The 18,042-nt window shown below is 44.6% G+C and overlaps 1 long non-coding RNA gene across 1 annotated transcript; it reads right to left on the bottom strand.

Moving 5' to 3' along the window:
• Positions 1 to 4,370: 4,370 nt before the first annotated feature.
• Positions 4,371 to 17,763, bottom strand: LOC137547100 (uncharacterized). The gene is made up of 5 exons (XR_011026479.1): positions 17,542 to 17,763; positions 6,613 to 6,783; positions 6,171 to 6,319; positions 5,888 to 5,977; positions 4,371 to 4,964 (listed from the first exon to the last, which is right to left on the bottom strand). It is a non-coding gene; the product is annotated as an uncharacterized lncRNA (long non-coding RNA).
• Positions 17,764 to 18,042: the final 279 nt, after the last annotated feature.

Below are 18,042 nucleotides of genomic sequence, written 5' to 3'. Positions count from 1 at the left end.
GGAACATACACATGAGATAAAGTTTGGATCAGCACCTGTATATACTACAAAAATCTGTCAGAGATCTGCTGTCTCCAGTATCCTGAATAATTTAGCCTAGTCACAGTGGTGCGGGGGGCAAAACGTCCGCTTAGTAACGCGGCTTGTCGTACTGCATTGCACCACCTATGCTTCACTGTACTGTAAATGCGGGGCGTTGTGCAGTAAATGCACTGCATGCAGTGCATTGTGTTACCGCACTGTAACGGCTGCACTGTGAACATCGCATTGCTTTTGCGTTGCAGTGTGATGTTCTGTGTTACATTGCACCATAACGGCCCACTAGCACTGTGTACACTGTGTGAATATACTTTGCATGGATACTTCAGTTAGTCCCTCATATTATCTATCTGCTCATGTATATATGCTCCCCATTATTGTATGTTTTTGTACATTGTGCAGCGCTACAGAAGATGTTGGCACTATATATATATATATATATATATATATATATATATATATATATATATATATATGTGTGTAGTAAGGATTTTGTTTGCATTTATTTTTTTTTAATTGAGAGAAATCAATTGCATCTCCAAAGGTTTTGATAAATAGCAATTAGGGCAGGTTTCCACTAGGAGCCTCGGCAGTTTCCAATTCAGCCGCGGCTCCCGTCATGCTGCAAAGACTCAGCCCGAATTGCTAAGCTAAGTGCACCGATATAGCGATTCGGCTGTGTGGTGCATATATCTGCAGCATGCAGTCCAGAATCGCACCTCACTGCCAATTATAGGTATTGGCAGCATTTCCACGTCTGAATCGCTTGCGGGAAATCGTTGCTGATTCAGCCCCAATGTGGGCATAGTGGAAACAGGCCCTTAATGGAAATGTCAGCCAAATTAACCTCTGCAAGCTCTACTTACCCCGGGCTTCCTTCCAGCCCCTTGCAGCCGACATGTCACTTGCCGCAGCTCTGCTCTCCCCGTCGGTGCAGAGGCTGACCTCGGAGGATCGTCCTCTATTGCGCCTGTGCGAGCGCCACTGTCAATCACTCGCCCGTGGGCTGGAGTGCCTGCGCAGAACACTCACGAGGGCGGCATCTGCACCAGCGTGGTCCCTCGGTGGGCAGCTGAGAGCGGAGCTGTGGCATGGGACACATCAGCTGCAAGGGGCTGGAGGAAGCTCATTTGGCTGAAATTTCCATTAAGGCCTCGTTCAGACTATGTGCGCTGCTGTGCGCATTTTGGCAGCGTGTAGAGTGTGCGACATGCAAGAATGGAAGAAGGGCATAGTCATCCCTTCTATCGTTCCCATCATATGCGCTGCGCAGCAGTGCCATCCGCTAACGCACTGCTGCATGCATTTTTCGGAAATCGCAGCGCAGATCCATTCACTGTAGTAAATGGGATCTGTAGCACAGCGCATAGTAGCGCAGATGGCGTGCGATCGTACGCGTTGCGTTCCGATCGCACAGCAATCTGAGCTAAATGATCGCAATGAGACCTAAAGGATCTAAAACAAAAAGTAAAAAAAAAATTGTCCAGTGCTTGGTGACTTTTTTTTTGTCAGGTGTTGACACGCGTGAGGTTACAAATGCTTCCAGTCTGAGGACACTCAGTGGCCAGTAGATAGATCGTCTGCTTTGTCCTTTGTGATGTTTCTACATCGCAATGCTTGGGAACATACACTGTACTGTGAATGGTGAGAGATTGTGGAAGTCTAAGGCCAGGTTCACAGTGAGAGCAGGAATGCAACGGAATGGTGAAGCAAGATGCACTCTATCCACTTGTTACATAGTCAATGAAAAGTATTCTTCACTGCACTGTTTAATGCACAGGTGTTATGAAGTAAATGCACTGCATGCAGTGTGTTGGGAGACCGCACTCTTTCAGACTGCACCGCAATGGCCGCATTGTGAACGTTGCATTGCAGTGCGACACTCTGTGTAACAATGAGGCAGTTACAATGCACCGCAATGCCCACCCTGATCCTAGCCTTAGTGAATATGGCCCATAGTGTTAATGAATCCTGGTAGATGATAAATCCCAGCACAAGATGCTGCAGGGGACTAGACACAGCAGGACAGGTGTAGCTGCGTGTACTCCAAACGTAGATAACAATGTTGGTGTTCAAAATCGGATTATTGAAGTTGATTATCGAAACCTGAATCCGCCCGTCCCCACATTTCAGTACTCGCCCACATTTCTAGGTGTTGAAATAATTCAAATTCGCACACCAACACTAGTAGACAATGATTCCAAGGAAGTGGAGAGCAGGATACACTGCATGCTTAAAATACGCCTTTATTGGTACAAACCTCAAATTAGGCAGTCGGGTGGGGGATGAAGAACAAACAGCCTGCAAGCTTTTTCACTGTGAGTTATCAGGTCATCAGTGTTAGGCCTCTGCCTACTTTGCTGTTTGTCAGGTACGGATCTAGGAGGGGGGGGGGGGGATTGAGCGGGTATCTTGCCCCAGGCGCAGTTTGTTGAATTCTTAAAAAGGCAGCAAAATGAATGGCAGTTTAGGAGCCAAAACCTGACCTTGCCCCAGGCGCAACTTGGTCTTGGTCCGTCCCTGATGTTTGTACCAGTGGAAAATAAAGGGGAATTGAATGCATGCAGTGCCTCCCTCTCTCCACTTCCTTGGAATAGTTAGAATGAACCTTTAGGGCTTGTTCACATTAGAGGCACGTTTGACAAAATTTAAGCACTGGCGATCTTTGAAAATTGCCCAGAAAGCGGCTACACCATGCTTTCCTATGGTGCAGTTCAGATTGGCGGGTTCCGTTCGCTTTCCATTCAGAAAAGCGTTGCATGGACCATTTTCGGGGTGATTTGCCCTGAATGGAAGGTATTTATTTATTTTATTTATTTATTGTATTTATAAAGCGCCAACATATTACGCAGCGCTGGGCATTAGTTTAGGTTACAGACGATATTTAGGGGTGACATACAGCAATATGACAGTACAGGAATACAAGAAAGACCAGATCACACAGCACAGTATGAGTACAAGGTAATGCTGGATGGAGATTAGGCAAGTTGAGGTACCTGAGGTACAGAAAACCGCGAAACATTCACAAAATCGCTTTGTGCAGCGATTGCGTTTTTAAGAATAAATACATTGTAGGGGAAAAAAATCACTCACAAAATCCAAAAAGGTTGGCCTCAGCGACTGCGTATTTAGATGTGAACAAAGCCTAAGGCCTTGTTCATACTCAAAAGCTTTTTAAGCGCTAGTGATTTTAAAAAGCTCTGCTAATGCAATGCTATAGGGGGGATTTTTACAAAATCACATCACTCGAGTGTGAACACACACATAGGATAACATTAGCAAGTGCTTTTAAAACCACAAGTGCTTAGAAAGGCTCTTGTAGTGTGAACAAACCCTAAGGCCTCATTCACACCTAAAATCGAAAACGTAAGCTTTTTTTGTGTTCTTTTTTTTTCCCCCTCCCGGCGCACTGCGGCGTTTCCATTGCTTTTCCAGAGCGGTTTTGTAATTCACTCCCTGACGCAAGTCAGGAAGTGAACTCTTTGACCATTGTAACAAAATCGTCCTAAAAAAGGTACAGGCAGCGCTTTGCTGAATGGAAGGCAGACGTAACGCGCTGATATGAACTATCCCATAAGGATTAATTGCACAATCGTTTTTAGTGCGTTTTTTAAAGTTGCCGGCGCTCAAAAAAAGTGCAAAACGCTCTAGGTGTGAACGAGCCTTTAGTTCTCCTTTCATGCTATGCTGGCAATGATATCTACACAGAGTGGCCAAAAAATAGATGCCCTCTAATAACAGGTTGGTCCACCTTTAGCTGTGATCTCGTCATGGACTCAACAAGATGCTGGTACCGTTGCTGAGGAATGTTGGCCCATGCTGGCATAATGGCAGCTCTAAGTTGGGTTAGATTGGATGGTGGCCTCTCCAAGCTTTAAAGTGATCTTTCAGCCTTCTCCCATGGAAGCAGGTTAAAGGGCCTCTTGCACACCATACGCGATTCCGATTTGCGGTTTTACATGCGATTCCAATTTGTGATTTTTAATCGTTACTGCATGCTGCGGTTTTTCTGCGTTTTTCTTCTTGTTTTGATAACATCCAGGGAAAATTGGAATCGCAAATCGGATTTGCAGTGTGCAGCAGCCAAACTCTGATTGATGTTCCTAAACAAGCCAATTTGAGACTGATCGAGCACGGTGGCCACAACAGGCATCATTTCCTATTTTTCTGTGATACCAAAGGCACTCTTGATGGCCTCCTGCTGTTTAAAGAGGGATTGTCGGCCACAAAATCAAATTCCATATACCCACTGCTCTGTGTTTATTATGCAGCCTGCAGCCTTACCCTGCACTGCAAGCACTCCATTGTATTCAGAAATGTTTCTGCTGTAATAAATGTTATCTTAGTCAGCTTGGCTTTATTTGTTCCATTGCTCACAAGAAGGAAACTTGTCATCACTCCTCCCACATTCCTGCTCCTTACTGATTGGCTGAGGGAGGTTCAGTGAGCTGCTGAAATCTGATCTATACTGTGCTCACATGTGTTTACAAAGCAAGCTAGCTATGACAGTGCAGTTTCTAGGTGAAAAAAAAGTAAGGGGGGAAATTACATCAGTATTGGCTTCAGTCAGAGGGAATTATGGGAAATGGCAAATTCCTGAAACAGAATTTTATACAATTAACTGAAATCAAAATGTGGACAGTACAATATATACATTATGTAAGTAGAACAAGTAGGTATATATATATATCTGCATACATAAGATAGAGCTTTAGGAAGTGCATGCAGATCAATGCTGAGGATGCTGAGGATCCGAGATACTCTTTGGTGAGAAAATCCTGAGTCGTTGTTTCAGAGCTGATAGCTTTACAGGTCCCTCAGTTTCCTCCCAGTGTGTTTGTTGTTCTGCTGGTTCCCTCCGAAAGGGCCACTGTGCATGCATTGCTCGGGCCATGTGCTCCCTCCCTTCTGTGGTCAGGAGCATTCTGTGCAAGAGGCAGAATTTCTGTGATACATAAACCCTTTACATATTCACAATTCAAATTGGCATTTACAGTACATGCTCTAAACATGCCATCTTATTGCACAACTTCTTATTGCCATCTTGTGGCCAAAATGGAAACTACCATAATAGTCTGAATGGCCTGAAAATAAAAATAATGAAAAATAGAATAAAAATAAAACAAAGACATATAAAAATAAAAATGAAATTAAAATACAAATAGAATGGTAAGCATGGGATGCATCCCAGATAGCGGCCCAGTGTCTACCCATACCATACATTTCCATGCATCAGCTGTTAGCTATAAAACTACTGAGGTCCAATTCAATGATCAGCCCCTTTGGTGTAAGGCAGTCCATCTTATATATCCATCGGGTTTCAATTTTAGAGATGTCTCTTTTTGAGTTGCACCCCCTCCACTGTCTTCTAAGCTTCTCTACCCCACACGCTGATAATTGTGTGGGGTCACAACCGTGTTTCTCTTTAAAATAAGCCAACACACTGTGACTGGCAATTGTACATCTCAATGGAGGGGCATTAAATGGTTGAAAGGGCTACCGAGTCCCTCTCCTCCCCGTAACAGTACTACAATGTCATCTTCCTCCCCTTAACAGTGTAGCCACAATGTCATCCTATGCCCCATGAATACTATAGCCACCATACCACACTCCTTGCTAGCAGTTCACCCACTATAACAGCCTGCCCCCTACCTCTCATAACTAGTTCAGCCATTATCTCATCCTTTCCTTCCATAACAGTGTGGACCCCATGCAAACTTACCCCCCCTCCCCCATTTCTGCAAGCCTGTGTGTAACCCCTCCCCCCACAATAGTGCAGCCACCCTCATCCTTCCTCCCGTGCATGTAGAGCAGCATGGCAGTGGTGGGCAGTGTTGGGGGGCGTTACCTTCTCCAGTGTCATGTCCGGATCATCTTCCTCTTCAGAGCAGTCACCTTTTCTCACTCACTTCCACTTCTGTCCTGCTTCAAAATGGATCTGTAATGTGATAAAGGGATGGCAGGTATAAGCATTAGCATGAGGCAAGGCCAAAGCATAAATTATTATATTAAATGACTACATTTGATAAAATGTAAACTTCAAACGCTTGATTTAAAGAGAAACCGTAACCAAGAATTGAACTTCATCCCAATCAGTAGCTGATATCCCCTTTCCCATGAGAAATATTTACCTTTTCACAAACAGATCATCAGGGTGCTCTGTATGGATGGTTCATACATCACACTGTGGGAGCCTTGTTGCATTGTGGGAAATAACAGCTGTTTACAGCGGTTTCCAACTGCCCAAAAAGAAAGCAGCATCTCCTTCCAGTGACATCACCTGCCAGCAGTAAAAATGTCACCATGTGATAAATGTCAGAATGTAAATCAGGGAGAAGAAAGATTTTACAATGGGCAAACAATGACAATCATTTATACATAATTATTGTACAAATGAAGCACTTTTTTATTACATTATTTTCACTGGAGTTGCTCTTTAAGCCCCATACAAACACTTGATTAAACTCAGCTTTGGCAGGCAACAAACACCGCCTCAGCCGATAATCTAGTGTGTGTACACAAGCCCCCAGACCTGCAAGCGATCCGCCACGTGGATCAACTTGGTTGAGTTACCTTTGCGCCACCGGTCACCCGTCACATGACATTACATCTATGCCCCTCCGTCGTCCCTCGATACCCCCTCATGATTGCATCGCCAGCTGTGCAGCTTAGGTCCAGTGATGTCATCAGAAAGAGCGGGTCCCGATCCCTGATGGGTTACATCAATCCAACGTGTGTAGGGGCCTTTTGAAAAAGCATTACATAAAACAAAAGCACATTTAGAGTCATTGGGCCTGATTCACAAAGCGGTAATAACTCAGTTATCACGCCTAAAAGACTTTAGGCGTGATAACCTTTGCACCGCTAAGTTAGCACCACTTTGTGCTCTTTATCGCGCGCAAAGTCAGCGATAAAAGCAATTCCAAAGCAATTCCGTGCGCAGCGCCCATAGGGTTTAATGGGCGCATCGCGCGCACTGCACCGTGCACTGCGCGATTGCGCACAAAACTTTACGCGTGGGAATTTTGTGCGAGTTTCATTTTATCACGCCTAAACTGAGTTTAGGCGTGATAAAGGGCTTTTCAAAGGCGTGCAAACACTTTGCACCGCTTTGTGAATCAGGCCCATTGTTCTGGACGGCCAAATCTACCAAATGAAGAGTGGGGCAGAGTTATCAAAACCAAGACTAGGAAAACTGCAGCAAACGTTAGCGAGGATTACCAATCAGAATCCTTTAACAATAATAAATCACAAATCTAATCAAAATGTTTGAGCCTAATAAAAATGCTGTTTCTATTTCCTTCATCAGATGCATGCAGTGTTTAGTCTCCTGTTATAATAAGCCGTTAATCAGCAGTGTAAGCCGCATATAGAACACACATGGAAAAAGAGGTAGAAAATGACCACTGTGGGGACAAGCTTTCAAGAAGCACTTCTCATGTGCGGAGAAACAGAGAACAGTGAGAGGAAAAACAAAACTTACCAGAAAAAGAATAGGACAGTTAGCTATAACAGTGCGTCCACCATGTCATCCTGCCCCCAAAGCCTCATAACTAGTGCAGCCATCATATTATCCTTCTCTTACATAACAGTGTGGGCAGCGTGTAACCCTACCCCCTTCCCCAATATGTCTCCACACTGACTCAAAAGTATACACAGGCAGTTGTACTCAATGAAAAAGATTCCAAGTAGAATCCAAAGAATCTTTACTCACATTCAAAGCACACAGGGATGTTTTGTAGAGCTTTCCAGAGGTAAAAAGGTATCCATTTCCAAAGCCTGACTGCTACAACCTCACTAACTGACAAATGTCTATACCAGAATGAAGAGACAAAAAGGCTGCCGTACAGAAAGTGACAGTTGGGACATACTGAGGGCCTGAGCCCACTGACGCAGTTGTATCCGCTTCTGTCCACTTTTCTGCATCTGTAAAGGTGGCCATACATGGTACAATTTTTCATTTTTTTCGATTAGATAATTTAGTTCGATTATTCCGTTACATCGAATATAAAGATTTTTCTAGCATGTCCGATCAGATTTTTCTTGAAAAAACTGGATAATCGTTCGAATTTCTTAATTGAAAAAAACATATTTTCAACTTTCATTCGATTCGATCATTTAGATCGAATAAACGGGAAAATCGAACGTTTTTTTATTGTATCGTGTATGGGCACCTTAACCTTCCTGGCGATAACCCCGAACGTAGTTCGGGGTAAGCCGCGCAGGAGTCTTTCTCCGGCCCTGCTGGGCCGATTTTCTTAATTTTTTTTTTGCTGGACACAGCTAGCACTTTGCTAGCTGCGCCAGCACACTGATCGCGGCCACCCCACGCCCGATCGCCACTATACGTTGCGGCACGCGGCCCCCCCAGACCCCGTGCGCTGCCTGGCCAATCAGTGCCAGGCAGCGCCGAGGGGTGGATCGGGACTCCCAATGACGTCACGACGTCGGTGACGTCATCCCGCCCTGTCGCCATGGTGACGGGGGAAGCCCTCCAGGAAATCCCGTTCTTTGAATGGGATTTCCTGATCGAAGAGGGCGGGGGGATGCCGCTGAGCAGCGGCTATCATGTAGCGAGCCCTGGGCTCGCTACATGATATAAGAAAAAAAAAAAAAACTGCCGCGCTGCCTCCTGGCGGAATGTTTCATACCGCCAGGAGGGTTAACATTGATGTGTAACTGAAAAGCGGACACACCTGCGTCAGTGGGCCCAGGCCCTAAATGATTAGAATTTCACAGGGAGCTGGATATTTCTGTTACAAAACATTTATAATCTCAAACATACATTTAACAATTCAGCATTCAACACCAACCACAACAGGAAAAGGATGAGGGGAATATTCTGCAAGGTCAAGTCTGACCAGGAAAGTGGATGCAGTGCAAACAAATGAAAGCTATAGGGAGGCCCATTTAAAAACCAGCCCCGGCTGCCTGCCATAAGCACGTGACTGCCTGTTTCATTGCTTCTTGTGTGTGGTCACTGGCATTACTGCAGCCTGTGTTGGCAGTATTTGCTGCTGTATGGGGAACGTTTTTATATGGCAGTGAACAACAGCGACACAGGGCAGGCTGCAATAAATCTGGAGAACACACACCCGCCATCAAAGCAATGAAATAAGGGGGTTTGTCCTCTATCACACATTCTTAACACACAGTCTGAACCAGGTATATAATGGACAACACCTCTGCGCTAAATGTGCACAACATTCTCTTTGGATTCACAACAGCTCTGCAGGGATTGTGTATGGACAAAATGGTAGTACAGTACAGCTAAAATTGTAGACACTTAGGCCGCTTTTACACTTAATCAGTTGTTCTCAGTTAAAACTGGAAGAAAAACGTTTTTCAAAGTAATGTCCATGTTTTCATATGGCACAGTTCACACTATACGCGTTTTAATTGAAAGCTTTTTCACAATGCACTGCTATGGAAAAAACACGTACCAGCGTGTTGTAACACATACTAACACACACTAACGCATACCAACTGATTAAGTGTAAAAGGGCCCTAACCCCAAATTTAATAGTATATCAAATAATTTCACGAGCAATGTAAGTTTGAAAATCATGTGCAATTGGCCCTGGAGCTGACAAGGGTTACAAGTGTTAACAAAAAAAAATACAGATTTCCCAGCAAGCTCAAGGTGAATTCTGCTCAACAGCGGTCTTTTATGCAGCACAATTATCAAACAACTTTTGTTGTGAAACAACCAAAAAAAGTTACTTGCTATTGTTCACACAACTGATAAGACTGATAAGATGTCAATCCAACAGTTGGATTGATGTCTTATCAGTCTTATCAATTGTGTGAACAATAGCAAGCAACCTTTTTTGGGTTGTTTCAACTCGTTTCACAACAAAAGTTGTTTGAGAATTGTGCTGCATAAAAGACGGCTGTTGAGTGTGTGTATGGGGCTTAAAGAGACACTGAAGCGAACTAATTTTGCCCATTTTACCTTATAATTCGCTTAAGTGCTCTCATGACAAGTAAACTGCCACGTACCCGCCACAAAACGAGGGCTGCAGAGCCCCCAAATCCCCGGGGGGGCAATCCAGCCGGTATTTCCTGGAAGGGGCAGAGCTCTCAGCTTCAGCTCTGCCTCTCCTGATGTCAATCGCGGCATGGATCACCGCCTCTCCCCGCCCCTCTCACTCTTCCTTTACAGAGAGGGGCGGGGAGAGGCGGTGATCCGTGCGGCGATTGACGGCAAGAGAGGCAGAGCTACAGCTCATAGCTCTGCCTCTCAGAGCAGCAAAATGCACGACCAAGTTGGTCGTGGATATTTGCAGATGGGTAAGGGCTTGTTCACACTACAAGAGCTTATCTGAGCGCTTTGTGATTTTAAAAACTCTTGCTAATGTTATCCTATCTGTGTATTCTCACTGGAGCGATGTGATTTTGTAAAATCCCCTCATAGCATTGCATTAGCAAGCGCTTTTAAAATCTCTAGCTCTTAAAAAGCTCTTGTAGTGTGAATCAGCCCTTAATTCTGTGGGAAAAAATGAGTTTTACTCACCTGGGGCTTCCAGCAGCCCCCTGCAGCTGTATTGTGCCCACGCCGACTCCATCAGATGCTCCTGATCCAGCCGGCAGCCACTTCCGTTTTCGGTGACAGGAGCCAACAGGCAGGGAACGGGAGAGATTCTTCGTGTTCCCGGCAACAATAGCGCCCTCTATGCTGCTATATGCTATATGCTATAGCAGCATAGAGTGCACTAATGTGGCTGGGAGCACACTTGCACACCTTTTTTTTTTTTTTTTTTTACAGAAAGTAATGTAATTGATAGAGAAAATGCACACATTGCTACACTGCTGTCAGGTTTTTCTCTGCATGTGAAAATGGTATTCAAGTTTGCACTACTACACTAGTCCACTATTGGGTCCTGGTTCTGTGCTCCCAGCCTCAGGGGTAGCTCACAGGGCATCAGCTGCATTACTAATTAATAATTCTGCATGTCATCTCACTACTCATACAATTCTATGGGTGTGTTCCCGTCTCTGCGTCTCTCTAACCCGCATGCAAGCTTTGCATTATCGTTAATGTCCAGGCAGTTCCTTGCGGTTTTGTATGTCAGCTGGGCAGAAGAATGGAATTGGCTAGAAATGACCAAGGACTATAAAATGATGCATTCGCAAATCTTCGGTAATCGGTATTGCCGACATCGTGAAGCGTCACAGGGAGGAGAAAATATGTAATAAAAAAACTAGAAAAATTAAGAGTGGAGTTGAAGGCTGGAATAAGCAGGGAAAAAGGAGCAAAAAAAAAAATGAGAGAAAATGAAGGAGAGAAGATTGTCAGGATGAACATGGAAAAGAACCAAAGAAACATGTTCAGAGTGTGGGAAATGGGAAAATCATTAACTATCAAGTAGAAATGATGTACTGACTGGGGGAAATGAGCTATATCTTGAACCCTCTCCACACGAGTTCTGTAGAAGTATTGTTCTCCTAGAAGAGAAATTTCTGAGGTGGAGGGTGGAGTCAGGACACCCCAGAACAAATAGTTTTGCCCTTGCTTGGGCTTTCCAAAATATAATAAGGGATGTGGCTTCTGTGCATCTTCATAATCTCCAGCCATCTGCTCCCTCTGAGCTATTAATACCACCTGCTTAGCCTGATTGCTAAGCTGCAATACATACAGAGCACTTCATTCAGATACTGTATGAAACCATACATTTTTTTAAAGGGGCACTATTGCGAATTCCCTTGTTTTTAGTCCCTTTAACATAAATATGTGTAAGTGGAGCGATGTTATTGCCACTTATTGTGGCTGATCAAAAGTATTTTTTACATTGCCACTAACCATTCAGAGCTAGTGAGTCACGTCGGAAGATTTACCTTTGTGACGCGACTTGGCATAATCCTTACTGCAGTAGGAGGCATTTGTAGATACTGCAGCCGTTACATCCCCCCCCCCCCCCCCCTCTGGTCAGTCCAGCTAAGTTTGGTCCAACTTGTAACTGCACTATCCATTGCTTTGGTAACCAGCAATCGGCTTTCTAATTGCGCAAGACAGCGGCGGCATCAGCGAGAAGACACAAACACAAGATGTGTTTGTGTCTTCTCGCTGATGCTGCCCCTGTCTTGCGCAATTAGAAAGCCGATTGCTGGTTACCACAGCAACGGACACCAATAGGTGTCCGTCCTTGTGCCAGCTTTAAATAAGAGGTCCTCAGCGGGCAGCTTGTAACTGTAGACCCGTACGGTGGCTGCAGCCCACACAGATCTCCGTAACTGCACGATAGTGCAGTTACAAGTTGGACCAAACTTAGCTGGGCTGACAAGAGGGGGGGGGGATGTAACGGCTGCAGTATCTACAAATACAGATGCCTCCTACTGCAGAAAGGATTATGCCAAGTCGCGTCACAAAGGTAAATCTTCCGACGTGACTCACTAGCTCTGAATGGTTAGTGGCAATGTAAAAAATACTTTTGATCAGCCACAATAAGTGGCAATAACATTGCTCCACTTACACATATTTATGTTAAAGGGACTAAAAACAAGGGAATTTGCAATAGTGCCCCTTTAAGTATATAAGAGATTATTACAGTTATTTTGTAGAATATGAAAGGACACCTATAGATGGACGGTAATTACCTAAGATATGTGCTTCCTGCTAAGGCCTCATGCACACCTTAGATTTTAATCTGCCAAACTAATTGTTAAATAATCATTTTTAGGCGACTACCTCTAGTGTCCCCTAATGTGCAATGGCTGCTCAATGACAATCAGAAAAGCCATGCTATATGGCTATTATTGGGGCAGATTCACTATGTAGTGGTAAAAATTCTGAGCGCAGGAAGTATACTGGTACACAGAACAGGTCGCACGTTGTGCCCCACGTTACCTTGGTAACACATACTGTACATTGCCTGGTTAATGTGCATATACAAATATTGTAGCGTGTGGTCCCCTTACAATGTATGTGTTAAGTAACAAATGTCGATTTCAGCGATTGATTGATTAGATCAAACCGGCCAATCGATCAATTTGTGTCCGATTTTGATCGATTTGATCTATCTGACAGGATGGAAAATCTAGGTCGTTCTGCTGCTGGCAGCAGATCGATGGCCCATAGAGTTGCATTGGATCTCATGGCGCAATAATGCATTTAGATAGATTTTCAATAGATTTCATTCTGAAATCTATTGGAAATCTGTTCCTAGAGTGTGGCATACATCAGATAGATTCCTGTCAGATTCTACCTGACAGGCATCTGACAAAAATCTATCTGATGGTCGAATCTGCTGCAAATCTATCAGTGTAATGTCAAAAGTATCTGTAAAATTGCTGTGTGCTACCAACACTGCATAGTGAATAAAGGTGGCCATACACTGATAGATTTGCAGCAGATTCGACCATCAGATAGATTTCTGTCAGACACCTGTCATGGCCAATTCTGACAGCAATCTGAAGTTTGTACTTCCTGGTTTGTTTTTTGCACAGCACATTGGCTCCTTTCTCTATACTGTATCTACAGACGCAGAAATTTCAGGTCATTTTATACTGTTATTATTGACAATCGCTTGATTCATCAGAGGAGCTTGAACTCAGCTTGTAACTAACTACTGCTCCACTGAACCCGCCCCGAGCCCTGGTGGGTCAGTGGCTTTCTAGGATGTGATCCTGGTGCTTTGATTGGCCAAATAGGCTGCCTGTCTCTCTTTTTTAGTATTCAGTTCCGTTTTAAGCTTTTCTATACAAACATAATAAAAACTGATGGTCATACGTGTGTCAACGTGGGTCTTGCGCCATTTTCTGAGCATTTACAATTCAATAGAAAAGATAGGAAAATCGCTAAGCGCTTGAAAAAGCGCATTGAAAAGAGATTTTCCAAGAGCTTTTAATGAATAAATACATTGTATGTATTCATTTCCGGGGCAAGGAGTTCATTGAAGTGAAAAAAACACAGCTACACAAAAGCGCTTAGAAAAGTACAAATCGCTCTAAAGGTGTTTAGAAAAGTGCTTTCAAAAATCACTCAATAAATCGCTCAGCGCTTGCGATTGCACTGGCGATCTATAATATGAACAAGGCCTAAAAGGGGCCTAAGAGCAGGGCTGTGGAGTCGGAGTCAGGGCAATTTTGGGCACCCGGAGTCAGAGTTGGAGTCGTGGTTTCATAAATTGAGGAGTCGGAGTCGGAAGATTTTTGTACCTACTCCACAGCCCTGCCTAAGAGTGAACCTAAACCGAAGGTAGGTAAAAGAGTTTCACTTACCTGGGGCTTCTACCAGCCCCCTGCAGCCGTCCTGTGCCTGTGCCTGTCCTAAATGATCCTCTGGTCCCCCGCCGCGGTTTAGTGTCGGGCCACTACGCTTGCGCTGCCCTGGCTAATTAGCATTACATGGATCTATTGCCCGGAGCACTTTTCCTCGTATTGCTGCTGACAGTCACTCAAATTTCTTGTTTACATGCACATTGCACTCTTACTTGGCTGTATGAAGGCAGCCATGTAGACTCTTTTACACTAAGTTAGTGTTTAGTAGGCTGTTGATGGATTGCCTTTTGTTTTTACATTACAAATTGTTATTCTCTATTGCGTCCAGTAAGGATCCAATATCACACCATACTTGTATTCAATTGTTACTGCTACATAGTTGTGTTGATGACTTTGATGGGACCGTTTTTGAGATCAAGCTGGAATTGCGATTTATTGTTGAGACATGCCTTACTTTTAATTGTCTTTATATTTCCCTTTGACTCCTGACTAAATCTTATTGAATGCTGATATTGACCTAATTGATCCTTCTACCTGCGTTTTCCGTTTTTTGTAACACGTTTTTAGTGCATTTGCGTTTTGTGGTTTTTTTCAGCAGACGTGTTTTTCATGTGTATTGCGTGCGTTTGTACACATTTGCGGTTCACTAACAGAAAACGCATATGCATTTCTATGCTTTTTTTAATTAAATATATGCAAATCATTAGGAAGACAACAGGAAGCGGAAACACAGATATCTTTACTTTTTAATTAATGAAAAACGCTGCGCAAAACGCATGGAAAACGCAACACATATGCGTTCCCATAGACTTTCATTATGTGCGTTTTGGCAGCCAGCCTGCATGTTATGCAACACTGCAAGCGTCTGCAGAACACTTACTGCTTACTATAAATCGCAGATGGAGCGCAGGTCCTTCTGCGTCCCATAGACTAATATTGCTGCATAAAACGCAGCGTTTCCAGCTCCGCAATAGTTTCTGTCATGTGTGTACCCGGCCTCAGAGAGGAGTACAGCTACATATACATGCTAGGTTAAAAGACAGCTCTAGTAAGAGAGATATGGAGGGTGCCATATTTATTTCCCTATAAACAATACCAGTTGCCTGGCAGACCTGCTGATCTATTTGGCTGCAGTAGTGTCTGAATTAAACCAGTAACAAGCATGCAGCTAATCTTGTCAGATCTGACAATATTGTCAGAAATACCTGATGTGCTGCATGTTTGTTCAGGGTCTATGGCTAAAAGTATTAGAGGTAGAGGATCCGCAGGACAGCCAGAAACTGATATTGCTTAAATATGGCAGCCTCCATATACCTCTTGCTTCAGTTGTTCTTTAAAGGACACCTAAAGTGATAAGAATATGAAGGCTGACATATTTATTTCATTTTAAACAATACCAGTTGCCTAGCAGCCCTGCTGGTCTATTTGGCTGCAGTAGTGTCTGAATCAAACCAGAAACAAGCATGCAGTTAATCCAGTCAGTTCTGACAATGTCAGAAACACCTGATCTGCTGCATGCTTGTTCAGGGTTAATGGCTAAAAGTGTTTGAGGCAGAGGGTCAGATGCCTTGCCATTACATAATGATGTCACAACTGTACTGTAAGGAATGTACTGAACCTTTGCATCCTCTTGGCGCTACCCACTGCTTGGGAGCTATGTCAAGCCAGTCAATCACGGTACCTAATCACACAGCTCTGATAGCAACTGCTGAGAGGATAAGCGGGACCAGTGTTGCCAACCTAGTTTTTAATTTTTGACGGACAAAAGCCCCCAAAAATCTGGACACCCAAAATTTTGGACAAACAGGGGGCAGAGTCAGAAGAACACTTTTAGGCCTCATTTACACCTAAAATCGAAAACGCAAGCGTTTTGTACATTTTTCCCTCTCCCGGCGCCACTGCGCGCTGCGTTTCTGGTAAAAGCGCTTTTCTAAGCGCTTTTGTAATTCACTCCCTGATGCAAGTCAGGAAGTGAACTCTTTGACCCGGAAAAGAATAAATATAGTGTATTTATTCTAAAATATGCAAAAGCAATCGCCACATAAAACGGTTTTGTGAGCGTTTAGCGCTCTTCCTATACCTTCCATTATAACAAAAATGCCCCAAAAATGGTACATGCACCGCTTTGCTGAACGCACAGTGTACGAACCGCACTGATATGAACCTTCTCAAAGAGATTCATTGCACAAGCGTTTTGTGGGCACTATAGGTCCAATCTACTCCAGTATGTTGAAGTCACCTCCAAAAGATCCCTCACTGTGATCGTGGGCACATCTGCACCACTCTCGATTGTGCTCCAGTGGCCAGGATAATTCTGTGCTTGCGCAGTTTTCACATACTTAAACTATGCAGGCGCAGAATGGTCCTGACTACAGGAGCATGAGCGAGAGAGGTGCACAGATGAGATTTGCATTCACAGCAGCCTGCGACCACTGTGGTCGGGGATCTTTCAGAGGGGAGAGCAGCAGCCTGGTGGGCTGTGAAAGTACAGAAAGGGACCAGATAAGACTGCTAAGTACTGGAAGAAGCCCCAGCAAAGTAAATCTAATATCTCCCCTCCCCAGGTCAGATGTCCTTTAAAGTATTATTATGATACAAAGACTTGTCGGTTTTAGTGAAGAAGAATAAATAAGTGGGCACTTTTTTCCCCTTGATATTCTTGCTTCTCTCTTTGCATGGATACACCCTTCTCCCCACAAACTTCCCACATTCCTTTATTCTATTACAGAGACGTGATTTATATTGTGCTCCTTGTTTGTCTGCTGTTGCTGGAACTGTATTACCTGGCTGCCTGGTGAACCTGAAAGAGTTAATTATGCCGGGTGATTTACATAAGTGACTGAGCTGCCGCTGTATCAGCTCCTCCTGCTGCTGTGTGTACTCTGGCTGGCTGCTGTGTTCTGCGTGTGGAGTAAGGATCATGATCTCTCCTCCCTGGATGACAGCTGCTGCTGCTACTGGCTGGACGGAGATGTGGGGGGCGGAGAGCACTCGGCTGCCTCTCTGTTTATACAGGCTGGAGGGAGGCGCCAATGGGTAACACGCTGAAGGAAAGCGAACCCTCTCAGCTACCCGGGACCTGACCGCAGTGCTCACAGGCGTGCAATAAAGCGGCATCTGTGGTGGACGGACGCCTATTTTAAAAAGATGGGCACATTACGGGCACCTAAAATGTGAAGTCATTGCGTCCATACACGCCGAGTTGGCAACTCCTGAGTGGGCGTAGCTCTATACTATGGGAACACGGGGTCGGGGCCACATATAAACAGAGAGATAACTTACTGTGAATGGGCGGGCGAAGTCACTCCGACGGCCCGGAGTCGGTGTCCGGAGTGGTCCCGCAAGTCGTCCGTGTGCTGGAGCTGCTGGAGAGCTTCGTAGCCAGCGGGAGAGAGCGGAGCTACACGGAGGAGCAGGAGCTGCTGATCAGCGCAGTGCGGAGCTCGAGCAGAGAGGAGCGACCGGTCAGTGTCCGCGAGGCTGCTGGATTCCGGCGGGGATGTCGCGCTCAGCTGCGCGTGACATTGCTGAGCGGTGCCGCCAGGCAGGCTGGTGCTGTCACACGTGCCCATTGTTGTGACAGCTGGATGAGGCATCCCAGCTCCTTCCTATAGCACGCTGATAGGGAATGTGCTTCGGGAAAGTTCTAGCGAAGGTGCCAATAAATAATAATGCTATGCGCGCACGATACAATTTTCTGACAGATTAAATGGGGCCATACACCAGGCAACCAACCAATCGACCATTCAATTCCATTATTATAATCGAATTGGATGAAAATTA

This window comes from Hyperolius riggenbachi, chromosome 2 (assembly GCF_040937935.1).
Source record: "Hyperolius riggenbachi isolate aHypRig1 chromosome 2, aHypRig1.pri, whole genome shotgun sequence".
Classification (NCBI taxonomy): domain Eukaryota; kingdom Metazoa; phylum Chordata; class Amphibia; order Anura; family Hyperoliidae; genus Hyperolius; species Hyperolius riggenbachi.
The sequence above is the reverse complement of the archived record's forward strand: the minus strand, read 5'-3'. Positions and strand labels throughout refer to the sequence as shown.